Here is a 27,243-nt window from a genome sequence, read left to right on the forward strand (position 1 = left end):
CTATTCCATCACAAATAGGTCGGATGGATCAACTGTATGCCACGTATCGCACATTGTCAAAAAGTAATGCGGTAGACCTTCTTTAACATGTGTTAAAAAATAAATAAACAAAAACAAGGACCTCGAGGTTAAATTAGCTGAGGGAATGGGGCATTTCGGTCATTTGACCGAAATGACCCATCTCATCACCTAATTTAACATCGACACAACTTCCCATCCAGTCACCCATCCGATGGCTGCTCCAGCCTGAGCACACTTAACTTGATAGTTTTCTTACATGAGCTACTAGTGGAACAGCTAGTCCTTGCTGATAGGAATGCCTCTTCGCATCCTTATGGCGTATCCGGATGACCGCCCGTCCCGCAATGGCCAATAGATGTTGTGTAGACAGAGCATATCACATACATCTTATTAGAAGCAATCGTCTGCGTTATTATCGGTCTTCGCACACATTTGTGATTATAGACCTGTTTGCCGCGTATTACACACATCTTGTTATATTGAACCATTTCCGTTCTCTTGCCTAATCACAAACAGTTCATTCGAGTGAACCGTATGCTATACATCGCACACACCTTGATCGGGCTGTCCGTTTCTTTTGTGTTGCCTAATCACAAACAGTTCATCCGAGTGAACTGTATGATGTACATCGCACACACCTTCATCTGGCTGCCCGTTTCTTTTGTTCCTCCTCATCGCAAACAGTTAATTGAACTGAACCGTATGCCCTTCATCGCACACGCAACTAAAACCTGAACCGTGTTTGATGCATACATCATCGCAAACGTTTTATACATTTTGGCGGTTTTCCTACACCACCGTTTGTGATCATTGCATCGCACACAGTTTCTCGAAGGGTCTCTGATCGTAGTGTCACGTTAGCAGCATCCCGCAGCAGTGATAGGATGGGCCAAAGAAGTACCAGAGGGGTGCCCCGAGGGGGGCATGACCCACCTAGGCGCGCCTGGGGTCCCAGGCGCGCCCTGGTGGGTTGTGCCCACCTCGATGGCCTCCCGCACCGCCTCTTGCTCTATAAATACCCCAATATTCCAAAAACCCTAGGGGAGTCGACGAAAATCAATTCCAGCCGCCGCAAGTTCCAGAACCACCAGATCCAGTCTAGACACCATCATGGAGGGGTTCATCATCCTCATTGGTGCCTCTCCAATGATCCGTGAGTAGTTCATTGTAGACCTACGGGTCTATAGTTAGTAGCTAGATGGCTTCCTCTCTCTCTTTTGATTCCCAATACAATGGTCTCTTGGAGATCTATTTGATGTAACTCTTTTTGCGGTGTGTTTGTTGGGATCCGATGAACTTTGAGTTTATGATCAGATCTATATTTTTATCCATGAAAGTTATTTGAGTTTCTTTGATCTCTTATATGCATGATTACTTATAGCCTCGTATTTCTTCTTCGAATCTTTGGTTTAGTTAGGCCAACTAAATCGATTTTTCTTGCCATGGGAAGAGGTGCTTTGTGATGGGTTCGATCTTACGGTGCTTGATCCCAGTGACAGAAGGGGAAACGACACGTATGTATCGTTGCCATTAAGGATAACAAGATGTGGTCTAATTCCTACATGAATAGATCGTGTCTACATCATGTCATCGTTCTTATTGCATTACTCCATTTCTCCATGAACTTAATACACTAGATGCATGTTGGATAGCGGTCAATGTGTGGAGTAATAGTAGTAGATGCAGGCAGGAGTCGGTCTACTAATCTTGGACGTGATGCCTATATAATGATCATTACCCGGATATCGTTATAATTATTTGAAGTTCTATCAATTGCCCAATAGTAATTTGTTTACCCACTGTATGCTATTTTTCTCGAGAGAGAAGCTACTAGTGAAATCTACGGCTCCCGGGTCTCTTCTTTATCATATTTGCCCTCAAGATCTATTTTTATTTGCTTTTATTTTCATATCTATATTTCTAAAAACCCAAAAATACCTTGCTGCACTTTATTTTATTTTGTGTTTATTCGAGATATATTTATCCAATCTATCATATTTTTATCCCGTCAACTCGACAATTTCTGGCACCGTTACCCGAAAGGGATTGACAACCCCTTTAACACGCCTGGTTGCAAGTATTTGTTCTTTCTCTGCAGGCACCGTTTACGCAGTGTTGCATGATTCTCCTACTGGTTCGATAACCTTGGTCACATCACTGAGGGAAATACCTACCGTCGCTGTGCTGCATCATCCCTTCCTCTTTGGGGAAATACTGACATAGCTCATGCTGCAATCAAACCCCAAAAGGTACATGAAGCACTCGATGAAGAGGATTGGCTTGAAGCCATGCATGATGAACTCAACAACTTCGAGCGTAATCAAGTTTGGGAGTTAGTGCCAAGGCCAACGGAGGAACATAATGTCATCGGGACCAAATGGATCTTCAAGAACAAATGGTGTGGTGGTTCGAAACAAGGCGAGATTGGTGGCTCAAGGCTACTACCAAGTTGAGGGTATCGACTACGGTGAAACCTTTGAAGGAAATATGCCCTAGAGGCAATAATAAAGTTGTTATTTATATTTCCTTATATCATGATAAATGTTTATTATTCATGCTAGAATTGTATTAACCGGAAACTTAGTACATGTGTGAATACATAGACAAACAGAGTGTCACTAGTATGCCTCTACTTGACTAGCTCGTTAATCAAAGATGGTTAAGTTTCCTAGCCATAGACATGAGTTGTCATTTGATGAACGGGATCACATCATTAGAAAATGATGTGATTGACAAGACCCATCCGTTAGCTTAGCACTATGATCGCTTAGTTTGTTTCTAAATCTTTCTTTATGACTTATACATGTTCCTATGACTATGTGATTATGCAACTCCTGAATATCGGAGGAACACTTAGTGTGCTATCAAACGTCACAACATAACTGGGTGATTATAAAGATACTCTATGATACGTCCATTTTGCATGATGCTTGTATATCTATATTTATTGCATTAAGGGCTGTTACTTCACATTATGTCACAATACTTATGCCTTTTCTCTCTTATTTTACAAGGTTTACATGAAGAGGGAGAATGCCGGCAGCGGGAATTCAGGGTCGAAAAAGGAGCAAATATTAGATACTTATTCTGCACAACTCCAAAAGTCCTGAAACTCCACGAAAGTCAGTTTTGGAATATATTAAAAATACTGGGCGAAGAAAGCACCAGAGGGGGGCCACCCACTGTCCACGAGGGCGGAGGGCGCGCCCTCCCCCTTTGGGTGCGCCCCCTACCTCGTGGGCCACCTGGAAGCCTCCCGATGCCCATCTTTTGGTATAAGGTGTCTTTTGCCCTGGAAAAAAATCATAAGGAAGCTTTCGGGACGAAGCACCGCCGTCTCAAGGCGGAACCTGGGCAGAACCAATCTAGGGCTCCGGCGGAGCTGTTCTGCCGGGGAAACATCCCTCCGGGAGGGGGAAATTGTCACCATCATCATCACCATCGATCCTCTCATCGGGAGGGGGTCAATCTCCATCAACATCTTCACCAGCACCATCTACTCTCAAACCCTAGTTCATCTCTTGTATCCGATCTTTGTCTCAAAACCTCAGATTGGTACCTGTGGGTTGCTAGTAGTGTTGATTACTCCTTGTAGTTGATGCTAGTTGGTTTATTCGGTGGAAGATCATATGTTCAGATCCTTTATGCATATTAATACCCCTCTTATTATGAACATGAATATGATTTGTGAGTAGTTACGTTTGTTCCTGAGGACATGGGAGAAGTCTTGTTATAAGTAGTCATATGAATTTGGTATTCGTTCGATATTTTGATGAGATGTATGTTGTCTTTCCTCTAATGGTGTTATGTGAACGTCAACTACATGACACTTCACCATCGTTTGGGCCTAGGGGAAGGCATTGGGAAGTAATAAGTAGATGATGGGTTGCTAGAGTGACAGAAGCTTAAACCCTAGTTTATGCGTTGCTTCGTAAGGGGCTGATTTGGATCCACATGTTTCATGCTATGGTTAGGTTTACCTTAATTCTTCTTTCGTAGTTGCGGATGCTTGCGAGAGGGGTTACTCATAAGTGGGATGCTTATCCAAGGATGGGCAGTACCCAAGCACCGGTCCACCCACATATCAAATTATAAAAGTAACGAACGCGAATCATATGAGCATGATGAAAACTAGCTTGACGATAATTCCCATGTGTCCTCGGGAGCGCTTTCCTCTATATAAGAGTTTGTCCAGGCTTGTCCTTCACTACAAAAAGGATTGGGCCACCTTGTTGCACCTTGTTTACTTTTGTTACTTGTTACCCGTTACGAATTACCTTATCACAAAACTATCTGTTATGATCATTTCAGTGCTTGCAGAGAATACCTTACTGAAAACCGCTTGTCATTTCCTTATGCTCCTTGTTGGGTTCGACACTCTTACTTATCGAAAGGACTACAATAGATCCCCTATACTTGTGGGTCATCAAGACCTTTTCTGGCGCCGTTGCCAGGGAGTGAAGCGCCTTTGGTAGGTAGAATTTGGTAAGGAAAAATTTATATAGTGTGCTGAAATTTACTGTCACTTGCTACTATGGAAAATAACCCCTTGAGGGGCTTGTTCGGGGTATCTCCACCCCGGCCAGTAGAGAAAATAGTTGCTCCTCAACCTACTGAACCTACTGAAAATGTTTACTTTGAAATTCCTTCGGGTATGATAGAAAATCTGCTAGCTAATGCTTTTAGAGGAGATGGAACATTACATCCCGATATGCACCTAATCTATGTGGATGAAGTTTGTGGATTATTTAAGCTTGCAGGTATGCCCGAGGATGTTATCAAGAAGAAGGTCTTCCCTTTATCTTTGAAGGGAAAGGCATTGACATGGTTTAGGCTATGTGATGATATTGGATCATGGAACTATAACCTATTGAAATTGGAATTTCATTAGAAGTTTTATCCTATGCATTTGGTTCATCGTGATCGTAATTATATATATAATTTTTGGCCTCATGAAGGAGAAAGTATCGCTCAAGCTTGGGGGAGGCTTAAGTCAATGTTATATTCATGCCCCAATCATGAGCTCTCAAGAGAAATAATTATTCAAAAAATTTATGCTCGGCTTTCTGTCAATAATCACTCCATACTCGATACTTCTTGTACTGGTTCTTTTATGATGAAGACTATTGAATTCAGATGGGATTTATTGGGAAGAATTAAACGCAACTTTGAAGATTGGGAACTCGACAAAGGTAAGGAGTCTGGTATAACACCGAAGTTGATTGTGTTAAATCTTTTATGGATACCGATGCTTTTCGTGAATTTAGCACTAAATATGGACTTGACTCTGAGATAGTTGCTTCTTCCTGTGAATCATTTGCTACTCATGTTGATCTCCCTAAGGAGAAGTGGTTTAAATATGATCCTCCCATTTAAGTAAAAGTAGTTGAACCTATTAAAGTTGAAGAAAAGACTATCACTTATAATGTTGATCCTATTGTTCCTACCGCTTATATTGAGAAACCACCTTTCCCTGTTAGAATAAAGGATCATGCTAAAGCTTAAACTACGGTTCGTAAGAGTAATGCTAGAACATCTACACCCTCTGAGCGAACTAAAGTTGAACCTAGTATTGCTATGGTTAAGGATCTCTTGGTTGATAATATTGATGGGCATGTTATTTATTTCTGTAATGAAGCTGCTAGAATTGCTAGACCCGACACTAAGGATAAACATAGACCTGTTGTTGGCATGCCTATTGTTTATGTTAAAATAGGAGATCATTGTTATCATGGCTTATGTGATATGGGTGCTAGTGTCAGTGCAATACCTCATTCCTTATACAAAGAAATTATGCATGATATTGCACCTGCTGAGATAGAAGATATTGATGTTACAATTAAGCTTGCCAATAGAGATACTATTTCACAAATTGGGATTGTTAGAGATGTTGAAGTCTTGTGTGGGAAAGTTAAATATCCTACTGATTTTCTTGTTCTTAGTTCCCCACAAGATGACTTTTGTTCCATTATATTTGGTAGACCCTTCTTGAATACAGTCAATGCTAGGATAGATTGTGAAAAGGATATTGTTACTGTTGGTTTAGGGAATATGTCTCATGATTTTAATTTTGCTTAATTTCATAGACAACCCCATGATAAAGAATTTCCTAGTAAAGATGAAATTATTGGTCTTGCTTCTATTGCCGTGCCTCCTAATGATCCTTTAGAACAATATTTTCTAGACCATGAAAATGATATGTTTATGAATGAAAGAAGGGAGATAGATGAAGTATTCTTTAAATAGGGACCTATTTTGAAACACAACTTGCCTGTTGAAATTCTAGGGGATCCTCCTCCACCCAAGGGTGACCCCGTGTTTGAGCTTAAACCATTACCTGATACTCTTAAATATGCTTATCTTGATGAGAAGAAGATATATCCTGTTATTATTAGTGCTAACCTTTCAGATCAAGAAGAAGAAAAATTATTGAAAACTCTGAAGAAGCATCGTGCTGCTATTGGATATAGTCTCGATGATCTTAAGGGCATTAGTCCCACTCTATACCAGCACAAAATAAAATTGGAGAAAGACACTAAACCGGTTGTTGATCACCAACGACGATTAAATCCTAAGATGAAAGAAGTGGTAAGAAATGAAATACTAAAGCTTCTGGAGGCAGGTATAATTTATCCTGTTGCTGATAGTCAGTGGGTAAGTCCTGTCCATTGTGTCCCTAAGAAGGGAGGTATTACTGTTGTTTCTAATGATAAAGATGAATTGATCCCACAAAGAATTGTTACAGGTTATAGAATGGTAATTGATTTCCGCAAATTAAATAAAGCTACTAGAAAAGATCATTACCCTTTACCTTTTATTGATCAAATGCTAGAAAGATTATCCAAACATACACATTTTTGCTTTCTAGATGGTTATTCTGGTTTCTCTCAAATACATGTGTCAAAAGAGGATCGGGATAAGACCACTTTTACTTGCCCTTTCAGTACCTTTGCTTATAGACGTATGCCTTTTGGTTTATGTAATGCACCTGCTACCTTTCAAAGATGTATGACTGCTATATTCTCTGACTTTTGTGAAAAGATTGTTGAGGTTTTCATGGATTATTTCTCCGTGTCTGGAACTTCTTTTGATGATTGCTTAAGCAACCTTGATCGAGTTTTGCAGAGATGTGAAGAAACTAATCTTGTCTTGAATTGGGAGAAGTGTCACTTTATGGTTAATGAAGGTATTGTCTTGGGGCATAAAATTTATGAAAGAGGTATTGAAGTTGATAAAGCTAAAGTTGATGCTATTGAAAAGATGTCGTGTCCCAAGGACATCAAAGGTATAAGAAGTTTCCTTGGTCATGCCGGTTTTTATAGGAGGTTCATTAAATACTTCTAAAAAAATTCTAGGCCTCTGACTAATTTCTTACAAAAATATGTTCCTTTTGTCTTTGATGACGATTGTGTAGAAGCATTTGAAATACTTAAGAAAGCCTTGATTTCTGCACCTATTGTTCAGCCACCTGATTGCAACTTACCCTTTGAAATTATGTGTGATGCTAGTGATTATGCTGTAGGTGCTGTTCTAGGACAAAGAGTTGATAAGAAATTAAATGGTATCCACTATGCTAGTAAAACTCTAGACAGTGCCCAGAGAAATTATGCTACTACTGAAAAAGAATTTTTGGCAGTTGTATTTGCTTGTGATAAGTTCAGACCTTATATTGTTGATTCCAAAGTAACTGTTCACACTGATCATGCTGCTATTAAATATCTTATGAAAAGAAAGATGCTAAAGCTAGACTTATTAGATGGGTTCTCTTGCTACAAGAGTTTGATTTGCATATTATTGATAGAAACGGAGCTGAGAACCCCGTTGCAGACAACTTATCTAGGTTAGAGAATGTTCTTGATGACCCACTACCTATTGATGATAGCTTTCCTGATGAACAATTAGCTGTCATAAATGCTTCTCGTACTGCTCCATGGTATGTTGATTATGCTAATTACATTGTTGCTAAATTTATATCACCTAGTTTCACATACCAGCAAAAGAAAAAGTTTTACTATTATTTAAGATATTACTTCTGGGATGACCCACACCTTTATAAAGAAGGAGTAGATGGTGTTATTAGACGTTGTGTACCTGAGCATGAACAGGAACAAATCCTACGCAAGTGTCACTCTAAGGCTTATGGAGGACACCACGCTGGAGATAGAACTGCACATAAGGTATTGCAATCCGGTTTTTATTGGCCTACTCTCTTCAAAGATGCCCGTAAGTTTGTCTTGTCTTGCGATGAATGTCAAAGAAATGGTAATATTAGTAGACGTCAAGAAATGCCTATGAACTATTCACTTGTTATTGAACCATTTGACGTTTGGTGCTTTGATTATATGGGGCCGTTTCCTTCCTCTAATGGGAATACACATATTTTAGTTGTTGCTGATTACGTTACTAAGTGGGTAGAAGCTATTCCAACTAGTAGTGCTGATCATAACACCTTTATTAAGATGCTTAAAGAAGTTATTTTTCCGAGGTTTGGAGTCCCTAGATACTTAATGAATGATGGTCGTTCACATTTTATTCATGGTGCTTTTCGTAAAATTCTTGCTAAGTATGATGTTAATCATAGAATTGCATCTCAAAATACCACCCATAGTCTAGTGGTCAAGTAGAACTGAGTAATAGAGAAATTAAATTAATTTTGCAAAAGACTGTTAATGGATCTAGAAAGAATTGATCCAAGAAACTTGATGATGCATTATGGGCCTATAGAACCGCATATAAAAATCCTATGGGTATGTCTCCATATAAAATGGTTTATGGAAAAGCATGTCACTTACCTCTCGAACTAGAACATAAGGCATATTGGGCCATTAAAGAGCTCAATCATGATTTCAAAATTGCCGGTGAGAAGAGACTATTTGACATTAGCTCACTTGATGAGTGGAGAACCCAGGCCTATGAGAATGCCAAACTGTTTAAAGAAAAAGTTAAAAGATGGCATGACAAAAGGATACAAAAGCGTGAGTTTAATGTAGGTGATTATGTTTGTTATACAACTCTCGTTTAAGATATTTTGCAGGAAAACTTCTCTCCAAATGGGAAGGTCCTTACATTATCGATGAGGTCTATCGTTCCGGTGCCATAAAAATCAACAACTTCGAAGGCACAAATCCAAAGGTGGTGAACGGTCAAAGAATCAAACATTATATCTCAGGTAATCCCATAAATGTTGAAACTAATGTCATTGACACCTAACCCCGGAGGAATACATAAGGGACACTTTCCAGAATTTTTCAGACTCCGAAAAGGAATAGGTATGTGGTACGGTAAGTAAACTGACTCCAAAACAGTTCTAATAGCAAATTTTCTCCGTTTTGGAATATTTAAGAAAATAGGAAAATAACAAGTAGTCCGGGAAGGACACGAGGCATCCACAAGGGTGGAGGGCGCGCCCCCTGCCTCGTGGGCACCTCATGTGCCCTCCGGACTCCGTTTTCTTGCACGATACTTCTTTTGGTCGGTAAAAATTCATTATATAATCTCCCGAAGGTTTTGACCACCGTACCACGCAAATATCCTCTGCTTTTGTTCTGAGTTGTTTTCTGCCAGAGTTTTTAAGGTCAGGTATCATGTCGTCCCCCTTCTCCAACAATGCGGGCGACGATGCTTGGCTAATGAAGATAGAGACGAAGCGAGAAGGAATCGGGGAAATCAAGGAAGGTGACAAGATCAAGGAGGTCGCAAGGGAGCGAGTCCCGACAGTAGAAGAAGAAGGCTTCTCTCAACCTTACTACAATCATCTCACCCCAACTGAGATTGAAGCTTTCAAGATGATTGAGCTAGATCGCATACAAAATAAGTATCTTACACGTGAAAATATTTTGTTGCAAGAGCATATCGCCGCACTCAAGGGCATTATCCGCAAGTTGGAGGATCTCCTACGCTCGATGTGCGACACGCCATCAACAACAACTCCATCATCACCACCTCCGAAGAAAGATACATAAATACATGGGTATGGGCACTCCCCTTGGCAACCACCAAGCTTGGGGGAGGTGCCCCAGTATCGTATCACCATCACACTCCTATCTTTACCGTTTTTCTTAGCTCGACCCTTTTGGTTATATCTTGATCTAGCAGAATAAAGTTTAGTATGATCTAGCTTTGAGTTTTTGTGTTGATCCTTATCTATGTAATCGAGTCCGTGAGTTATATAATAAAGATTAGTCTTGAGTCGAGGGCTTGTTTATCTTGATATGATCTTGAGGGAAAAAAAGAAAAAAAAGAAAAAAAGAACAAAAGGTCATATTGATCTTATGGAGAGTAATGACTTCACATATAAAGAGTATGATGAATAAAAGTTGTTGAGAGTTGACAAACATAGTTTTGGTCACCGTTGCAATTAATAGGAAGTAATAAAGAAAGAGAGGTTTTCACATATAAATATACTATCTTGGACATATTTTATGATTGTGAGCACTCATTAAAATATGACATGCTAAAAATTTGATGTTGGACAAGGAAGACAATGTAATGTGTTATGTTTTCTTATATCCGAAATAAATTATATTGTCATGGATCATCCAACATGTTGAGCTTGCCTTTCCCCCTCATGCCAGCCAAATTCTTTGCACCAAGTAGAGATACTACTTGTGCTTCCAAATATCCTTAAACCCAGTTTTGCCATGAGAGTCCACCATATCTACCTATGGATTGAGTAAGATCCTTCAAGTAAGTTGTCATTGTTGCAAGCAATAAAAATTGCTCTCTAAATATGTATTATCTATTAGTGTGGAGAAAATAAGCTTTATACGAGCTTGTGATATGGAAGAAATAAAAGAGACGGACTGCATAATAAAGGTCCCTATCACAAGTGGCAATATAAAGTGACGTTCTTTTGCATTAAGATTTTGTGCATCCAACCATAAAAGCACATGACAACCTCTGCTTCCCTCTGCGAAGGGCCTATCTTTTATTTTTGCCTTATACCTTATACAAGAGTCATGGTGATCTTCACCTTTCCTTTTTACACTTTATCCTTTGGCAAGCACTATGTGTTGGAAAGATCTTGATATATATATCCAATTAGATGTGGGTTTTCATAAAGAATTATTTTTGACGTCACCCTTGAGGTAAAAGGTTGGGAGGCAAAACTATAAGCCCCTATCTTTCTCTGTGTCCGATTAAAACTTCATACCCATAAGTATTGCGTGAGTGTTAGCAATTGTGAAAGACTAAATGATAGTTGAGTATGTAGACTTGCTGAAAAGCTCTTATATTGAATCTTTCCGATGTTATGATAAATTGCAATTGCTTCAATGACTGAGATTATAGTTTGTTAGTTTTCAATGAAGTTTCTGATTCATACTTTACATTGTGAATAGATTGTTACTTTAGCATAAGAAATCATATGACAATATATATATGCTACTGTTTTAAGAATGATCATGATGCCCTCATGTCCGTATTTTATTTTGTCGACACCTCTATCTCTAAACATGTGGACATATTTTTCGATATCGGCTTCCGCTTGAGGACAAGCGAGGTCTAAGCTTGGGGGAGTTCATACGTCCATTTTGCATCATGCTTTTATATCTATATTTATTTCATTATGGGTTATTACTTCACATTATGTCACAATACTTATGCCTTTTCTCTCTTATTTTACAAGGTTTACATGAAGAGGGAGAATGCCGGCAGCGGGAATTCTGGGCTGGAAAAGGAGCAAATATTAGAGACTTATTCTGCACAACTCCAAAAGTCCCAAAACTCCACGAAAGTCAGTTTGGAATATATTAAAAATATTGGGCGAAGAAAGCACCAGAGGGGGGCCACCCACTATCCACGAGGGTGGAGGGCGCGCCCTACCCCCTGGGCGCGCCCCCCTGCCTCGTGGGCCACCTGGAAGCCCCCTGATGCCCATCTTCTGGTATAAGGTGTCTTTTGCCCTGGAAAAAATCATAAGGAAGCTTTCGGGACGAAGCGCCGCCGTCTCGAGGCGGAACCTGGGCAGAACCAATCTAGGGCTCCGGCGTAGCTGTTCTGCCGGGAAACATCCCTCCGGGAGGGGGAAATCGTCACCATCGTCATCACCATCGATCCTCTCATCGGGAGGGGGTCAATCTCCATCAACATCTTCACCAGCACCATCTCCTCTCAAACCCTAGTTCATCTCTTGTATCCGATCTTTGTCTCAAAACCTCATATTGGTACCTGTGGGTTGCTAGTAGTGTTGATTACTCCTGGTAGTTGATGCTAGTTGGTTTATTCGGTGGAAGATCATATGTTCAGATCCTTTATGCATATTAATACCCCTCTGATTATCAACATGAATATGATTTGTGAGTAGTTACGTTTGTTCCCGAGGACATGGGAGAAGTCTTGTTATAAGTAGTCATGTGAATTTAGTATTCGTTCGATATTTTGATGAGATGTATGTTGTCTTTCCTCTAGTGGTGTTATGTGAACGTCGACTACATGAAACTTCACCATCGTTTGGGCCTAGGGGAAGGCATTGGGAAGTAATAAGTAGATGATGGGTTGCTAGAGTGACAGAAGTTTAACCCTAGTTTATGCGTTGCTTCGTAAGGGTCTGATTTGTATCCACATGTTTCATGCTATGGTTAGGTTTACCTTAATTCTTCTTTCGTAGTTGCGGATGCTTGCAAGAGGGGTTAATCATACGTGGGATGCTTGTCCAAGGAAGGGCAATACCCAAGCACCGGTCCACCCACCTATAAAATTATCAAAGTAACGAACGCGAATCATATGAGCGTGATGAAAACTAGCTTGACGAGTGTCCTCGGGAGCGCTTTCCTTTATATAAGAGTTTGTCCAGGCTTGTCCTTTGCTACAAAAAGGATTGGGCCACCTTGCTGCACCTTGTTTACTTTTGTTACTTGTTACCCGTTACGAATTACCTTATCACAAAACTACCTGTTACCGATAATTTCAGTGTTTGCAGAGAATACCTTACTGAAAACCGCTTGTCATTTCCTTCTGCTCCTCGTTGGGTTCGACACTCTTACTTATCGAAAGGACTATGATAGATCCCCTATACTTGTGGGTCATCACTCTACAGGTGTCTCTGATGGTGTTTGTTGAGTTGGTATAGATGAAGATTGAGATTTGTCACTCCGATTGTCGGAGAGGTATCTCTGGGCCCTCTCGATAATGCACATCACTATAAGCCTTGAAAGCAATGTGACTAATGAGTTAGTTGCGGGATGATGCATTACAGAACGAGTAAAGAGACTTGTCAGTAACGAGATTGAACTAGGTATGATGATACCGACGATCGAATCTCGGGCAAGTAACATACCGATGACAAAGGGAAGAACGTATGTTGTTGTGCGGTTTGACCGATAAAGATCTTCGTAGAATATGTAGGAGCCAATATGAGCATCCAGGTTCCGCTATTGGTTATTGACTAGAGATGTGACTCGGTCATGTCTACATAGTTCTCGAAGCCGTAGGGTCCGCACGCTTAACGTTCGATGACGATTGGTATTATGAGTTTATGTGATTTGATGTACCGAAGGTTGTTTGGAGTTCTGGATGAGATCACGAACATGACGAGGAGTCTCAAAATGGTTGAAACTTAAAGATTGATATATTGGACCTTGTTGTTCGGACATCGGAAGTGTTCTGGAGAGTTTCGGATAAAACCGGAGTGCCGGAAGGGGTTACCGAAACCCCCGGGAGAACTAATGGGCCTCTATGGGCCTTAGTGGGAAGAGAGGAAGGGCCAGGAGGGTCTGGCCGCACGCACCCCCCTTGGGTCCGAATTGGACTAGGGGAAGGGGGCGGCGCCCCCCTTTCCTTCCCTTCCCCCTCTTCCTTCCTTCCCCCCCTCTCCCTCTTGGTGGATTCCTACTAGGACTTGGAGTCCTAGTAGGATCCCCCTCTTGGGGGCGCGCCCTAGGGGCTGGCCAGCCTCCTCCTCTCCTCCTTTATATACGGGGGAGGGGGCACCCCATAGACACACAAGTTGATCTTTAGCCGTGTGCGGTGCCCCCTCCACAGTTTTACACCTCGGTCATATCGTCGTAGTGCTTAGGCGAAGCCCTGTACCGGTAATTTCATCATCACCGTCACCACGCCGTTGTTCTGACGAAACTCTCCCTCAACCTCAGCTGGATCAAGAGTTCGTGGGACGTCACCGAGCTGAACGTGTGCAGATCACGGAGGTGCCGTGCGTTCGGTACTTGATCGGTTGGATCCCGAAGACGTTCGACTACATCAACTGCGTTACTAAACGCTTCCGCTTTCGGTCTATGAGGGTACGTGGACACACTCTCCCCGCTCATTGCTATGTTTCTCCTAGATAGATCTTGCGTGATCGTAGGATTTTTTTGAAATACTACATTCCCCAACAATGGCATCCGAGCCAGGTCTATGCGTAGATGTTATATGCACGAGTAGAACACAAAGAGTTGTGGGCGATAATAGTCATACTGCTTACCAACATGTCATACTTTGATTCGGTGATATTGTTGGATGAAGCGGCCCAGACCGACATTGCATGACCGCGTTCATGAGGCTGGTTCTACCGACGTGCTTCGCACACACCAACTTTAGTTGAATCGAGTGTGACTACGCCCGGTCCTTGTTGAAGGTTAAAACAACACACTTGACGAAAAATCATTGTGGTTTTGAGGCGTAGGTAAGAACGGTTCTTGCTAAGCCCATAGCAGCCACGTAAAACTTGCAACAACAAAGTAGAGGACGTCTAACTTGTTTTTGCAGGGCATGTTGTGATGTGATATAGTCAAGACGTGATGATATATAAATTGTTGTATGAGATGATCATGTTTTGTCAAAAGGTATCGGCAACTGGCAGGAGCCTTATGGTTGTCACTTTATTGTATGAAATGCAATCGCCATGTAATTGCTTTACTTTATCACTGAGCAGTAGTGATATTCGTAGAAGCAATAGTTGGCGAGACGACAATGATGCTTTGATGGAGATCAAGGTGTCAAGCTGGTGACGATGGTGATCATGACGGTGCTTTGGAGATGGAGATCAAAGGCACAAGATGATGATGGCCATATCATATCACTTATATTAATTGAATGTGATGTTTATCCTTTATGCATCTTATTTTGCTTAGTATGGCGGTAGCATTATAAGATGATCTCTCACTAAATTTTAAGGTATAAGTGTTCTCCCTGAGTATGCACCGTTGCGACAGTTCGTCGTGCCGAGACACCACGTGATGATCGGGTCTGATAAGCTCTACATTCACATACAACGGGTGGAAGCCAGTTTTGCACACGCAGAATACTCGGGTTAAACTTGACCAGCCTAGCATATGCATATATGGCCTCGGAACACTGAGACCGAAAGGTCGAGCATGAATCATATAGTAGATATGATCAACATAGTGATGTTCACCATTGAAAACTACTCCATCTCACAGGATGGTCGGACATGGTTTAGTTGATTTGGATCACGTGATCACTTAGATGATTAGAGGGATGTCTATCTAAGTGGGAGTTCTTAAGTAATATGATTAATTGAACTTTAATTTATCATGAACTTAGTACCTGATAGTATTTTGCATGTCTATGTTGTTGTAGATCAATGGCCCGTGCTACTGTTCCTTTGAATTTTAATGCGTTCCTAGAGAAAGCTAAGTTGAAAGATGATGGTAGCAACTACACAGTCTGGGTCCATAATTTGAGGATTATCCTCATTGCTGCACAGAAGAATTACGTCCTGGAAGCACCGCTAGGTGAAAGACCCGCTGCAGGAGCAACGCCGGACGTTATGAACGCCTGGCAGAGCAAAGCTGATGACTACTCGATAGTTCAGTGTGCCATGCTTTACGGCTTAGAACCGGGACTTCAACGATGTTTTGAACGTCATGGAGCATATGAGATGTTCCAGGAGTTGAAATTAATATTTCAAGCAAATGCCCGGATCGAGAGATATGAAGTCTCCAATAAGTTCTACAGCTGCAAAATGGAGGAGAATAGTTCTGTCAGTGAACATATACTCAAAATGTTTGGGTACCACAATCACTTGACTCAGTTGGGAGTTAATCTTCCGATTGATAGTGTCATTGACAGAGTTCGTCAATCACTGCCACCAAGCTACAAAAGCTTCATAATGAACTATAATATGCAAGGGATGGATAAGACAATTCCCGAGCTCTTCGCGATGCTAAAGGTTGTGGAGGTAGAAATCAAGAAGGAGCACCAAGTGTTGATGGTCAACAAGACCACTAGTTTCAAGAAAAAGGGCAAAGGGAAGAAGGGGAACTTCAAGAAGAACGACAAGCAAGTTGCTGTTCAAGTGAAGAGCCCAAGTCTGGACCTAAGCCTAAGACTAAATGCTTCTACTGCAAAAGGGACTGGTCACTGGAAGCGGAACTGCCCCAAGTATTTGGCGCATAAGAAGGATGGCAAAGTGAAAGGTATATTTGATATACATGTTATTGATGTGTACCTTAATAATGCTCGTAGTAGTGCCTGGGTATTTGATACTGGTTCTGTTGCTCATATTTGTAACTCGAAACAGGGGCTACGGATTAAGCGAAGATTGGGTAAGGACGAGGTGACGATGTGCGTGGGAAATGGTTCCAAAGTTGATGTGATCGCCGTCGGCACGCTACCTCTACATCTACCTTCGGGATTAGTTTTAGACCTGAATAGTTGTTATTTGGTGCCAGTGTTAAGCATGAACATTATATCTGGATCTTGTTTGTGCGAGACGGTTATTCATTTAAATCAGATAATAATGGTTGTTCTATTTATATGAGTAATATCTTTTATGGTCATGCACCCTTGATGAGTGGTCTATTTTTATTGAATCTCGATAGTAGTGACACACATATTCATAGTATTGAAGCCAAAAGATATAAGTTTAATAATGATAGTGCAACTTATTTGTGGCACTGCCGTTTAGGTCATATTGGTGTAAAGAGCATGAAGAAACTCCATGCTGATGGGCTTTTGGAATCACTTGATGCTTGCGAACCATGCCTCATGGGCAAGATGACTAAGACTCCGTTCTCCGGAACTATGGAGCGAGCAACAGACTTGTTGGAAATAATACATACTAATGTATGCGGTCCGATGAGTGTTGAGGCTCACGGCGGGTATCGTTATTTTCTGACCTTCACAGATGATTTGAGAAGATATGGGTATATCTACTTGATGAAACATAAGTATGAAACATTTGAAAAGTTCAAAAAATTTCAGAGTGAAGTGGAAAATCATCGTAACAAGAAAATAAAGTTTCTATGATCTGATCATGGAGGAGAATATTTGAGTTACGAGTTTGGTCTTCATTTGAAACAATGCGAAATAGTTTCACAACTCACTCCACCCGGAACACCACAGGTAATGGTGTGTCCGAACGTCGTAACCGCACTTTATTAGATATGGTGCGATCTATGATGTCTCTTACTGATTTACCGCTATCGTTTTGGGGTTATGCTTTAGAGACGGCTGCATTCACGTTAAATAGGGCACCATCTAAATCCGTTGAGATGACACCATATGAACTGTGGTTTGGCAAGAAACCCAAGTTGTCATTTCTTAAAGTTTGGGGCTGCGATGCTTATGTGAAAAAGCTTCAACCTGATAAGCTCGAACCCAAATCGGAGAAATGTGTCTTCATAGGATACCCAAAAGAGACTGTTGGGTACACCTTCTATCACAGATCCGAAGGCAAGATATTCGTTGCTAATAATGGATCTTTTCTAGAGAAGGAGTTTCTCTCGAAAGAACTGAGTGGGAGGAAAGTAGAACTTGATGAGGTCATTGTACCCGCTCCCTTATTGGAAAGTAGTTCATCACAGAAATCAATTCATGTGATTCCTACACCAATTAGTGAGGAAGCTAATGATAATGATCATGAAACTTCTGATCAAGTTAATACCGAACCTCGTAGGTCAACCAGAGTAAAATCCGCACCAGAGTGGTACGGTAATCCTGTTCTGGAAGTCATGTTACTTGACCATGACGAACCTATGAACTATGAGGAAGCGATGATGAACCCAAATTCCGCGAAATGGGTTGAGGCCATGAAATCTGAGATGTGATCCATGTATGACAACAAAGTGTGGACTTTGGTTGACTTGCCCGATGATCGGCAAGCAATAGAGAATAAATGGATCTTCAAGAAGAAGACTGACGCTGACGGTAATGTTACTGTCTACAAAGCTCAGTTTGTTGCGAAAGGTTTTTGACAAGTTCAAGGAGTTGACTACGATGACACTTTCTCACCCGTAGCGATGCCTAAGTCCGTCCGAATCATGTTAGCAATTGCCGCATTTTATGATTATGAAATTTGGCAAATGGATGTCAAAACTGCGTTCCTGAATGGATTTCTGGAAGAAGAGTTGTATATGATGCAACTCGAAGGTTTTATCAATCCAAATATTCTAACAAAGTGTGCAAGCTCCAGCGATCCATTTATGGACTGGTGCAAGCATCTCGGAGTTGGAATAAACGTTTTGATAGTGTGATCAAAGCATATGGTTTTATACAGACTTTTGGAGAAGCATGTATTTGCAAGAAAGTGAGTGGGAGCTCTGTAGCATTTCTAATATTATATGTGGATGACATATTGTTGATTGGAAATGATATAGAATTTCTGGATAGCATAAAAGGATACTTGAATAAGAGTTTTTCAATGAAAGACCTCGATGAAGCTGCCTATATATTGGGCATCAAGATCTATCGAGATAGATCAAGACGCTTAATTGGACTTTCACAAAGCACATACCTTGATAAAATTTTGAAGAAGTTCAAAATGGATCAAGCAGAGAAAGGGTTCTTGCCTGTGCTACAAGGTGTGAAGTTGAGTCAGACTCAATGCCCGACCACTACAGAAGATAGAGAGAAAATGGAAGTCATTCCCTATGCTTCAGCCATAGGTTCTATCATGTATGCAATTCTGTGTACCAGACCTGATGTGTGCCTTGCTATTAGTTTAGTAGGGAGGTACCAAAGTAATCCAGGAGTGGATCACTGGACAGCGGTCAAGAACATACTGAAATACCTAAAGAGGACTAAGGATATGTTTCTCGTTTATGGAGGTGACAAAGAGCTCGTCGTAAATGGTTACGCCGATGCAAGCTTTGACACTGATCCGGATGACTCTAAGTCACAAACCGGATACGTATTTATATTGAACGGTGGAGCTGTTAGTTGGTGCAGTTCTAAGCAAAGCGTCATGGCAGGATCTACGTGTGAAGCGGAGTACATAGCTGGTTCAGAAGCAGCAAATGAAGGAGTCTGGATGAAGGAGTTCATATCTGATCTAGGTGTCATACCTAGTGCATCGGGTCCAATGAAAATCTTTGTGACAATACTGGTGCAATTGCCTTGGCAAAGGAATCCAGATTTCACAAGGGAACTAAACACATCAAAAGACGCTTCAATTCCATCCGCAATCAAGTCAAGGAGGGAGACATAGAGATTTGCAAAATACATACGGATCTAAATGTTGCAGACCCGTTGACTAAGCCTCTCTCACGAGCAAAACATGATCAGCACCAAGACTCCATGAGTGTTAGAATCATTACTATGTAATCTAGATTATTGACTCTAGTGCAAGTGAGAGACTGAAAGAAATATGCCCTAGAGGCAATCATAAAGTTGTTATTTATATTTCCTTATATCATGATAAATGTTTATTATTCATGCTAGAACTGTATTAACCGGAAACTTAGTACATGTGTGAATACATAGACAAACAGAGTGTCACTAGTATGCCTATACTTGACTAGCTCGTTAATCAAAGATGGTTAAGTTTCCTAGCTATAGACATGAGTTGTCATTTGATGAACGGGATCACATCATTAGAGAATGATGTGATTGACAAGACCCATCCGTTAGCTTAGCACTATGATTGTTTAGTTTGTTGCTATTGCTTTCTTCATGACTTGTACATGTTCCTATGACTATGAGATTATTCAACTCCCGAATACCGGAGGAACACTTAGTGTGCTATCAAATGTCACAACGTAACTGGGTGATTATAAAGATGCTCTACAGGTGTCTCTGATGGTGTTTATTGAGTTGGCATAGATCGAGATTAGGATTTGTCACTCCGATTGTCGGAGAGGTATCTCTGGGCCCTCTCGGTAATGCACATCACTATAAGCCTTGCAAGCAATGTGACAAATGAGTTAGTTGAGGGATGATACATTACGGAACAAGTAAAGAGAATTTCCGGTAACGAGATTGAACTAGGTATGATGATACCGACGATCGAATCTCGGGCAAGTAACATACCGATGACAAAGGGAACAACGTATGTTGTTGTGCGGTTTGACCGATGAAGATCTTCGTAGAATATGTAGGAGCCAATATGGGCATCCAGGTTCCGCTATTGGTTATTGACCGGAGATGTGTCTCGGTCATGTCTACATAGTTCTCGAACCTGTAGGGTCTGCACGCTTAACGTTCGATGACGATTGGTATTATGAGTTTATGTGATTTGATGTACCGAAGATTGTTCGGAGTCCCGGATGAGATCATGGACATGACGAGGAATCTCGAAATGGAATTGAACCATAGGGAATCACCATAGGTACCGAAGATTGTTGGGGGTATAACTATTAGGTATGACCCGCCCAGGAGGGGCCGGGTTATACCTATGGCGATTCATGAAGCCCAAGACAACTCTGGAAGATGGCGGTTCAGATAAGGGCCCAAAGCCCAAAGGTGACTTAAGGCCCGTAGAGATAAACCGCCATATGTACATGACTTGTATTGTAAGGCAAGAATAGTTAGAGACCGAGCCGGACACTGTTTATGAGCCGGCCGGGATTCTGTGAGCTGCTGGGCGTCGACCTCCGTATATAAAGGGACGACCCGGCGGCGGTTCAGGATAAGTAACATCAGATCGAAAGCTAGGTCAAGCGGATTCGCACCCTGGCAATCGAAACATAAGCAATCCCACATCAACTGGATTAGGCCTTTACCTTCACCGCAAGGGTCCGAACCAGTATAAACCCTCGTGTCCTTTGTCCCATTTTAACCCTTTAAGCTTCCTAGTTGCGATGGCTCCATGCTTAAGTCCTTTCACTAGGACATCTGTCGTGACAATTCCACGACAGTTGGTGCCCACCGTGGGGCCAGCGCACGGTGGGTTTGAGTTCTTGAAGGGCAACTTCGAAGGGCTCAAGGGATACGATGTGGGCCGGATGACCAAGAGTCGTCGCGGCAAGCTCTACATCAATGATGCAGGCTGGGGCCCCGACGCCGGCTCAATTGAGTACGGGTACCGGGTCCCCTTCGGCGGAATCCACGTCTTCATCGGCCAGATCGGCAAGCCAGGCCCTGAGCCGGACATCTACATCGACATCGTCGAAATGGCTCAACGTGCGAGACCCGCCCGGGCTCAGCCTGCCATGAAGTGTGCCTTCGTGGGATGCATCCATGGAGGGGAATTTTCTGAAGGATCTGCGTCTAACGGTGAGACAGCCATCTACTCTGATGGTGAGTCGTCCACGGGTGAGACAGATTCATTATATCAATTGCAAGATGGCGGGCTTGGGGGCTGTTCCAATGGCAGCAGTATTTCGGACCCCTTTGAACCGCCGAGCAGAGTCGGGATCTTCATGGCTGGCACGCAACCTGTTCAAAACTCTACGGCTGCGGCAGCGATAACCTCCGGGTCAGCGGCAGCCGGGGCCGGAGGCCTTGCGCGCCCGCCGGCTCAGGTGCTGGTGGATCTCATAGATATGTTAACAGCCCTGTTAACTACCGTGGTTAATCCTGCGGATCAGGCTCAACATGATGCAGAAGTGGCACGGTTACGTGAGGAGGTAGCACAAGCCAAAGAAAACCTAGCAGCAGAGGACGTCAGGTTAGCCACAGAGCGGGCGGCTTTGGATGCTCGAGCGCAGCAGATTAAATCAGAGGCTTTCCAGCTCACGATGGATCTGAACGCTTCAAATGAGGTCATGAGGAGAAGGCACCAGAAGGCTCAATCCCGTCTGCCTCTGACTTATGATCCTAGAAACCTCTTCCGCACACCCGGTGCAGGCCCGAGTAACCCGCCGGAGATAAACCGGGTTGCAACACCCGGGGCTGGGACGCCGGTTCAACCACGGGTGATGGAACCTCCTCGCATGAATGCTGCTCCACCTCATTATGTGCCAACACTACCGGGTCATTATTCTAACCCTTTGGAGAACATGATCGCTGCGGAGGCACGATTGGTGGCTCTCCCGGTGGAGGGCGACTCTCCAGCAGCGATTGAAACATGAAGGGTCAGAGAACTTCTTCAGACGACTCTGGTGCAGCAGGAGGCTTACTCTTACAGTCGAGACAGGATCCACTCAACCCCTCGCCCAAGCCGGAGACCAAGTTATAGCAGGCATATGGATTCAGCAGCCGTTTCAAGCAACGTTTGACGCCGTGACCAGCCGAGCGGGCATGACCCGGCGTGTGATGGAGCTCTTAATTTGGTTGATCAGGACAGGATACGCCAAGAGGCGGAGCGGGCGGCTCAGCAGGTGGCTGAGCAGGCGGCTCAACGGGCAGCTTACCAGTCTTTTCCGGTTTATCCGACAACCTCTATTGAGGCAGGCGTGGCTACGAGGACTGGAGGTGTCCCTTGCTTGGTGCTGGCTCTGCGTAATGAGCGTTTGCCCAAGGATTTCAAGGGCCCTTGAAAGGTGCCTAATTACACAGCCGATTTACAGCCCGGGGCATGGATTGAAAGCTATGAGATGGCCATGGAACTGCTGGAGGTCAGTGATGCTGCTATGGCCAAGTACTTCACCATGATGTTGGATGGAACGGCCCGCACTTGGTTGAAGGGGCTGCCGCCTAATTCCATTGGTTCATGGGCAGAGTTAAAAGCCCGGTTTATTCAGAACTTCTAAGACACATGCAAGCAGCCCATGTCAATTGTGGATTTGAGTAATTGCAAGCAAGAGGAAGGCGAGTCCACGACCCATTGGGTGCGCCGGGTCAAGGCCATAATAGATTCATCTAATAAGATGGATGCCGGCTCTGCAGTCTTAATGTTGGAGAAGAATTGCCGTTTTACGCCTCTGAAACAGAAGCTGGGGCGGCTCAAGCGCGATTGTAATGACATGGGCCAGCTAATGGCGGCTTTGGTCAAGTACACCGACTCTGATAGTACCAAGGATCCCAAGTCTGATGATGATAATACAGGGAAGGGAAAGAAGAACGGCAATGCCAAGGGTCATCAGCATAACCCGGCGAATCAGGGAGGCAATAAATGTAAGGCTGAAGGTAGCCCGGAGTTTGTGGCTAACACCAATGCACCGGGTAATAATCAACGACGTAAGGGGAGACCACCACCTCGGTCCGGCGGGTCAGGTCCCACTCTTGAGCAGTTGTTAAATGAGCCCTGTCCAAGGCACGGTACTCGCGAGAAGCCGGCCACTCACCTATGGAAGGACTGTACGATCATGAAGGCTTTCAAGAACTCTAACATGTTCGATGGCAGCCATGGGCCGGGCGGCGGCTCAGGTGGCGGCGGCTTTCATGGCCCGGGCGGTGGTTCAAATTCCAACTTCCAAGGCTCTCAAGGTAACCAACGTGGCTATCATCAGCCATCCGGCTAGGGAGGTCAGCAGCAGCAGTAGTCTGGATATCAGAGCAATCCAAAGCAGTTGAATAGTGGATAGTATCATGTGCTTACTACCAGTTTGTGCAAGCGAGACCAGAAGCTTCATAAGAAGGCCATGAACGCTGTTGAGCCGGCAGTTCCTCGTTATTTAAGATGGTCTGAACAGCCTATTCTATGGAGTAGGGAGATCACCCTCCCCGGGTTGACAATCCGGGTCACTTGGCTTTGGTAGTGGCGCCTCAGGTCGGTGGATATAAATTCACTAAGGTACTCATGGACGGAGGCAGTAGCATCAACATCCTCTATTATGAGACCTTCCGTCGCATGGGATTGAATGAAAAAAATCTTAAGACGTCCAATACTGTTTTCCATGGAGTGGTGCCTAGTAAGTCGGCGTAGCCAGTGGGGAAGATTGAACTAGAAGTAGCCTTTGGGGATGAGCACGACTCTAGGGCTGAAAAGTTAACCTTTGAGGTGGTCAAAATCAAGAGCCCATATCACGCCCTGTTTGGACGGTCGGCTTACGCCAAGTTCATGGCGCGGCCGTGTTATGTTTATCTGCAGCTCAAGATGCTAGGTTATAAGGGCACCATCACAGTGCACGGGAGTCGAAAGATAGCCTTGGAATGTGAGGAACGTGACGCAGCTTACGCTGAATCTGTTTGTGCAACAGAGGAGTTGAAATTCTACAAGGACAATGTTGACCCGGCGGGCATGACGTCTCTGAAGAAGCCAACCACCATGAGCCGGTGCTGAAGTTTAAGTCAGCTGATGACACCAAGCTTGTTGATTTTGTCCCAGACGACTCATCTAAGCAGTTCAGTATCAGCACTAATCTGGATCCCAAATAGGAAAGCACGCTCATCGAGTTCATCCGTGAGAACCGGGACATCTTTGCATGGAAACCTTCTTACATGCCGGGTGTACCGAGAGAACTCGCTGAGCACACTCTCAATATTGATCCAAAGTTTAAGCCAGTCAAGCAGTTTCTTCAGCGGTTTAATGAGGAGAGGCGTAAGGCCATTGGTGAGGAAGTGGCCCGGCTCTTGGCGGCCGGGTTCATTATTGAAGTGTTCCATCCAGAGTGGTTGGCTAACCCGGTGCTCGTGCTTAAAAAGAACGGCACCTGGCGTATGTGTGTGGATTACACAGACTTAAACAAGGCTTGTTCGGCTGATCCTTTCGCTCTCCCTCGTATTGACCAAATCATTGATGCTACAGCGGGTTGCGAGCGTTTGAGCTTTTTGGATGCTTATTCTGGTTATCACCAGATCAAGATGGCAGTTAAGGACCAGGAGAAGACGGCTTTTATTACTCCGTTTGGAGCCTTCTGCTATGTGTCTATGCCTTTTGGGCTTAAGAGCGCCCAGGCGACTTATCAGCGATGTGTACAGAACTATCTACACAGTCAGATTGGACGCAATGTTCATGCTTATGTGGACGACATTGTGGTGAAGTCCAGAGAGAAGGAGACCTTGATAGATGATTTGAAGGAGACCCTTGATAACCTCCGGGTCTACAAGATGATGCTTAACCCAGCCAAGTGTGTTTTTGGAGTACCAGCGGGTAAGCTTTTGGGTTTTCTGGTTTCTAACAGAGGCATCGAGGCTAATCAGGAGAAGATCAAGGCAATCACTTCTTTGGCTAAACTGGCATGTATCAATGATGTTCAGCGTTTGGCGGGTCGTATTGCTGCTTTAAGCCGGTTCATAAGCCGGTTAGGTGAGAAGGCCATACCGCTGTATCAGATGGTGAAGAAGACAGACGACTTTGTCTGGAGTGATGCTGCTAACGCTGCTTTTGAAGATTTGAAGAGACAGCTTGCTGAGCCGCAGGTCCTTGCTGCCCCTATTGATAAGGAGCCCTTATTGTTATATGTGGCTGCTAACACACGTGCCGTCAGTGTGGCTATCGTCGTAGAGCGCAAGGAGGCGGGCAAGGAATATCCGGTTCAACGGCCGGTTGACTACGTCAGTGAGGTGCTTATTGAGTCCAAGCAAAGATATCCACATTGGCAGAGGCTCGTCTATGGGGTATTCATGGCAAGCCGGAAGCTTAAGCAATACTTCCAGGGTCATCCCATCATTGTGGTTAGTTCTGCCCCTTTAGGAGATATCATTCAAAATAGAGAAGCCACAGGACGAGTCGCCAAGTGGGCCATTGAACTTGGGCCTCATGGTTTGAAGTATGTGCCACGCACCGCTATCAAGTCTCAAGCATTGGTGGATTTCATCAATGATTGGACAGAGTTGCAGATGCCTGAAGGGAAGCTGGACAACACATATTGGACCATCCATTTTGATGGGTCCAGGCAATTGGAGGGCTCGGGGGCTGGAGTTGTTTTAGCTTCCCCTCGAGGTGACAAATTTTGTTATGTGCTACGATTGATGTTTCCCTGTACTAACAATGCAGCTGAGTATGAGGCCTTGCTCCATGGTCTTCGGATGGCTAAGGAGATGAACTTAAGCCGGGTAAGGTGCTTTGGCGACTCAGATTTGGTGGCTCAACAAGTATCAGACAAGTGGGATTCCAAGGATCCTCTCATGGCGGCTTATCGCCGTGAAGTTGATGCCATTGCTGGACACTTCAAGGGCTACCAAGTGGAACACATTGATCGCAGAAAGAATGAGGCGGCTGATGCTTTAAGCCTGCTGGTGTCTCAGCGTAAGCCGGTGCCACATAACACTTTCTTAGATATTTTGCATAACCCTTCTGTCAAGTTACCTACAGAGGAAGACTTGGCTGTTCCAGACCCGGAGGCTCAATTGGTGGTGGCTCTTCACGTCATCCCTGATTGGACAGTGCCATATTTGGCTTATATGATCCGGGGCGAGTTGCGTGAGGATGAAACCTTGGCAAGACAGATAACCCGGCGGTCTAAGTCAATGACAATTGCCAATGGTGAGTTGCATCATCGCAGTGTCACTGGGGCGTTTCAACGCTGTGTCTCTCCTGAGGAAGGTCAAGAAATTCTTCGTGAGATCCATGAAGGAGATTGCAGCCATCATGCCGGTTCATAGTCTCTTGTGGACAAAGCTTTCCGTCATGGTTTTTATTGGCTGATGGCTCACGCTGATGTGGAGGATCTAATCAGTAAATGTGATGGTTGCCAGAAGTTATCACGACGGGCTCACGTGCCGGCTCAAGGGTTGAGGATGATTCCAATTACTTGGCCGTTTGCAGTCTGGGGGCTTGACATGGTTGGACCTTTCAAAAGGTCCACAGATAAAAAGACTCACCTTCTGGTGGCGGTTGATAAATTCACAAAGTGGGTCGAGGTAGAGCCAGTTAGTAAGTATGACGCAGCCACGGCGGTTCAATTCATGAAAAAAGTGATTTTTCGTTTTGGCTTTCCACACAGCATCATAACTGCCAATGGTACTAATCTGTCCAAAGGCGCTATGGACGAGTTCTGTCAACGTGAGCATATCCGGCTTGATGTTTCATCAGTAGCTCATCCCCAATCCAATGGTCAAGCGGAAAGAGCTAATCAGGAAATCTTGAAAGGCATCAAGCCCCGGCTTCTGGTTCCTTTACAACGGACGTCACGCTGTTGGGTGGAGGAGTTACCCTCTGTGATATGGAACATCAATACTACCCCTAACAGATCTATGAGTTATACGCCGTTCTTCATGGTTTACGGAGCAGAGGCGGTTCTACCGAGTGACATCCGGCATGACTCGCCCCGCGTGGCG

The sequence above is a fragment of the Aegilops tauschii genome, chromosome 4, assembly GCF_002575655.3.
Source record: "Aegilops tauschii subsp. strangulata cultivar AL8/78 chromosome 4, Aet v6.0, whole genome shotgun sequence".
Classification (NCBI taxonomy): Eukaryota; Viridiplantae; Streptophyta; class Magnoliopsida; order Poales; family Poaceae; genus Aegilops; species Aegilops tauschii.